General features: G+C 32.9%; 1 long non-coding RNA gene across 1 annotated transcript; it reads right to left on the minus strand.

Moving 5' to 3' along the window:
• Window positions 1-3,460: 3,460 nt before the first annotated feature.
• On the minus strand, window positions 3,461-5,174 carry LOC136221539 (uncharacterized). The gene is made up of 2 exons (XR_010685167.1): window positions 4,965-5,174; window positions 3,461-4,234 (listed from the first exon to the last, which is right to left on the minus strand). It is a non-coding gene; the product is annotated as an uncharacterized lncRNA (long non-coding RNA).
• Between the last annotated feature and the right edge of the window lie 220 nt (window positions 5,175-5,394).

The raw sequence follows: 5,394 nt of genomic DNA on the forward strand, positions 1-5,394 counted from the left end.
AAAAAGGCTCCTACCAAACCAAGAAAGGTGAACCTAAACGTGTTTTCCCAACCTTCTACCTTAACCCAAAAAAACATGGCTGAGACTATTGCTTTGTACCCTTAGTTAGAACAGATGTCCGTAAGTTTCCCTTTTGAAAATGAAAGAGCTTCTCACCCGCTATTTTCAATATATATGTCGTTTCCCTTTCACTGAGGAGTCATTGTTGCCTTAAATGAATTCTACCTAAGTCCTTACGAATTTACTCTAAATGTTTAGCTTGAATTGCTCCCTTTATAAAAGGTGTGCTTGGATTTGGGTGTGCTTGAACAAGAATGTCACAAAGACATGGTTTATTAGTTAGTTAATCCGCAACCCTGCCTTTTCTTAAATAATAAAGTACAAATCGTAAAGAATTTTAAACTGGAATGGTTTTGGATAAAATCAAACACCTCAAATGCAGAAATTCCATACACCCATGGATTTCACTTTGCCACTATATGGAACAAAACCCCTTGTAATTCTGACTTATGGAAATGTGCCAGCGCATTGAACTCTAGGGAAAAAGGAGCTCCTCTAATTCAATCTTATAGCAAGAAGTGGTCTTACAATGAAATGCTTGGCCTGATCCAAAGTAACATGCCTTTGGTCTTTGTAACAAAAAAAAAAAGGAAAATTGTCTATAAAGACTCGAAATATTTAAAAAAAAGTGACCTTACTTCATCTCTTTCTTATTTGTTTTATGATTTTGTTGCATGCAAGTGATTCAGATGATATATCTCTTCGTTCTCAAATCATAGCCGAAAGTTGACTGAAGCAAAGAAGACTTTAGTGCCTCAAGAAGTTATTGCTTCCTCTTTGCCTACTTAAGGACCGAGCATGGAACCATCAACCGAAGGTCCCTTAGGCCTTGAAGTTGAAGTTGCTCAGACCAAGCATATTTCTTCGGCGTCCAAGGTTTCACATTTTCGCAGATCAGTATTTATGATTTTTTTCTCTAAAAATTTGCACCACATTTGCAAAATTAAAGACTTTTTTGCCTATTCATAACAAATAAACAGTTCATTTAAGATTTTCTCAGATTTTGATTCAATTCATTCGTCTTATTTTTTAGTTTTTGTTGATAATTTCATAAACGTTTAGAATTCAACTTACACTTTTGTTGTATCATCAAAGACTATATATTGTAGCACAATCTATATTAAGGGCACTGGTCTCAATATGCCTCAAATTATTATATCAAGTTTCTTATAATTTTATTATTTTTATTCTTCAAATTAATAAAATTATCGTTCTGTTCTTCAATTAATAGTGAATTTAAAGGTAAATTTAAAAAAATAGATTATAAAATTATCATGAAAATATTTACTCACATAATCAAAATTGAAATTCAATAATATTGATAATTATATTATATAAAAAATAAATGTGAAATAATACATGATTAAATGTTTATCTATTTATGAATACTATAAACTAAAAGCTTAATATATATTTACATTATTAAATCAGATAAGTTTTATCTATTAAGAATCTTGAATTTTTAAAATAACTTATCACACACTTATTATTGGGTTTAAGAACTTATCACACATCTGTAGTTAACTCATTCGGACCTCATATACATAAATCGTTAGCTCATCCAAACTTCTACATGTTATAGAAAAAAAAACGTGAATTTATTCTGTATGCCTTATAGTATGATAACATCCAGATATAATTTACGGGACCAAAAGGGTAATTAACCGAACGACCGCGTATAAAGATGATCGTGAAAGCTATGGCGTATCAAGTAAGCCACCAGGATGGCGGATTACATATATTCCTCAATACGCCATCAATAGTCAAACACTTGGGAGACCCGCCATTTCGCCTCGATACGCCCCCTGAGCGCCTGAGCCGATTCCCCATAAAGGCAACTAATAACTCATTAATGAGCTAACGGTCATACTTGAATAAGATCAGTAACTGCCATTAATGAGACATTAATGGAGACTTTCTAGTTACCATAAGTTACAACTTGATAACATCAAGATATTATTTACGGGATCAAAGAGGATATTTACCAAAACGACCGCGTATACGGACGATCCGGAAAGCAATGGCGTATCAAGCAAGCCATCCGAGTGGCAGATCACCTAGATTCCACCACACGCTATCCGTAGTTAAACCTACGGGAGACCCGCCATCATGCCTCGATCCGCCCGTCGAACGGTTGAGCCGATTCCCAATAAAGGCAAATAATGATCCATTAATGGGCTAACGGTCATACTTGAATGAGATCAGTAACCGCCATTAATGGAGACTTTCTGGTTACTGAGAGTTACAATTACATAACTATAAATAGCTTGCATCCCAAGCTATTGAGGTACACATTCTCGCTCTCCTAAACCCTCATTTGTCATTACAGTTTATTCTCTACACTTATACTGACTTTGGGATCGGAGCTTCCCCCGTCGAACCCAACGACGCCTCCCGCAGCGAAGGAATCCGATCGAAAGTTCATCGCCAGTTATCACAACTATATGGGTATAAATAGCTTGCATCTCAAGCTATTGAGGTACACATCCACGCCCCTACTTCGTGCTTATAGTTTATTCTTCTATATTTTACTAACTTTAACATTGGAGCTTCCCCCGCCGATCCCAACGACGCCCCACAAGAAAGAACGCCGATCAAGAATTCACTACCAATCATCATAGTAAAATCAGATCTTTACAAAAGAGAAAACAATAAGGCGCCAAATATCACATACTTTTCTTTTTCTATAGAACGCAAAAAAAAAAAAAAAAAACAATAAACCGATAACAATTTTATGTACATGAAATCCAAATAAGCTAAAATATAAATGTGTAATAAATTTTTAAAACGAACTATAGATATATAATAAGTTATTTCAACAAAACTTAATAAATTTAAGAATGTAAATATGTATTAAACCTAAAAAAAATACGTAATTTGTATACAAATCAAAACAAATGGATATGACATGCCATGAATTCATTGGTTACAAAATTTATTGGAAGTTAAATGTGGAAGATGTATTGCATGAATCTTAAAAACAAAAAAAGTAAAACAACCAAAATCGGGGTATACGGTTCTAATATTAGAGAAAAAAAGTTTTATAATTGAATAAGTAATAACTTTATTTTTAATCTATTTTTAAATTATACAATAACATTCTCAGATACGTGAAATACATCATGCACATTTAATTTACTTTTTTAAAACCGAATGATCAATTAATTACCATTTTTTACAAATTTAGGAACTAACTGAACATTTTATACAAATTAAAAGCCTTTGTTAAATAACTAAATTTCAAAATGATTATTAAATTTAAATCTAAATGACAAACTGCCAGGAAATTGTGGCAACACCTTCTTGCATAAAGCGGCTTTGCATTGCGTATCAAGTTGTTCACATACACACTTGATTTTGCATGAGTAAGGACGAACAAGAAAATAATTAACAATACAAATTGAAAACCAAAACTTAATTCAGTATATAAACTTTACTAGAGTATTGGATACAAATGATTCATGATTTAAGGAACATCTTTTTACAAAATGTGACTAGATATACAAGAATCTATATACAATATCTATATATATATAACCAACTAATCAAAGTAACAAAAATTGTAATGTCAAGGTGAAAACCAAGTTTAACAGTTTTTGGCGAGATAGAAAATCCATAATACACATCTATTATTGATTTTCCCATTTGATAGCTGTGTATTTTGGATTTTCTATTCTCGCCAAAAACTTTCAAAATTGGGTTTCAGCTTGAAATTATAATATTCACTACTTTAATTAATGAGTTATATAGAGAAGGTAAGATTGCCAAAATAGTAAATTTGCATGATTAAATAGCAGCTATGAATTATAAACTCTATATGTACAGATATAATGTAATTGCCAATGGCCTAACTCCTTTTCCTTGAAAGAATTGGCCGTTGTCCTCTTCCGCCTTCATTATGATGACCATTGGACAATCACATTATAAATGTACAAGCATGGTTTATAACCATAGACCGCCATATTCCTAAACAAACCTACAAGTTCAACAATTTAACTCTCTCTATATAACCCAATTTAATCAAATTAGTAAACACTATATCTCATATCTCAACTCAGAGAATATTTTGACAGTTCTTTGTAGTTTATCACCCTCTGGAATTGTGCTTTAGGGACAGATAATGGTCAGGTTGCAGCAGATCACATCAAATACCATTAATATCCACCATTTTCACCTGTTAAAATTGAAGATCCATATTAGATGAATATTTCTATCAACAGAAGTTATTCACTCATCAAAATCTGTTATAGCAAAATGCAGACACAATTTCAATTGAGCATCCAGATTATATCTAATGCCTATACTAATGTTATTTTCAAAGCACACAAAAGAGTAAAATATAAGTTTATGGTAGTTAATCAAATATTTACCATTTTGGTGTATTTTGTAAATTATTTATAGATTTGAGGTAGTCAAAAGGTGTGTCCACGAGTGAAAGTAGCGGACAGATCCCATCTGCTACTCTGACTCCTGGACAGATCCTTGATTACCTCAAGGCTGTAAATCGTATAGGAACTGCCCTAAACCTGTAAATATCCGTCCAAAACTGGTAATCTTCTCCAAAATTGAACATTTACACGCTAGCATCAATATATATGCTTAATCAGATGGCAAATTATGTATTGTCTACTTGTATTCCAAAGTAAAATAAATCAATTCTTTGAAATATATGAACAAACACAGAAAATAAAATAATTAACTTCCTGATATGATATGACAATCAATTCAACTATGAAAGATTCGACTTATGTGTTGCAGATAGCAGAGTTTCTACGACTACCAACAGAATAATTGAATAGACATTTTAGATCAAAGAATTTACAGATCCATACAGAACTATATCAATTTCAAAGTTGAAATCCAAAGTAGAAAAGAAGCTAAGCGGATCGAATAGAAAAACATACCAGTGAATAGAAAGAGGGGGGCGATCTGAAGAGATGGTCACAGTGAAAAACAAACTCAAAGATGAGTTTAAATAGCGAAGCAGAACAAGAGGGCAGACGGCGGAGATTTTGAAATGGTAGTAGGGCTGACGTGTAAGTGGAAAGCTGTGGAAAATAAGGTTATTTTTGTAATTGGAAAATGGTGACACGTGGCCTACTGATAGATTAGAGGCTGCGAATGACCGCGCCTATAGATTTGGATAAGTCTACAAGCCCTCCGCTTTTAGCCAAACACGTGAAGCTAGGCTGCCGGACACTTCTTCTAATCCTAGATAATCACCGTACTATTATGCTCTCTTTTCTTTTCTTTTTCTTTTTTGTTTCTTCAGCTTCAAAGTTTTTTAATTTCGTATTGACAAGTGATCTTTTGCATTAAAATTAGAGATGCAAA

The sequence above is a fragment of the Euphorbia lathyris genome, chromosome 3 (genome assembly GCF_963576675.1).
Source record: "Euphorbia lathyris chromosome 3, ddEupLath1.1, whole genome shotgun sequence".
In the NCBI taxonomy this organism is placed as follows: Eukaryota; Viridiplantae; Streptophyta; class Magnoliopsida; order Malpighiales; family Euphorbiaceae; genus Euphorbia; species Euphorbia lathyris.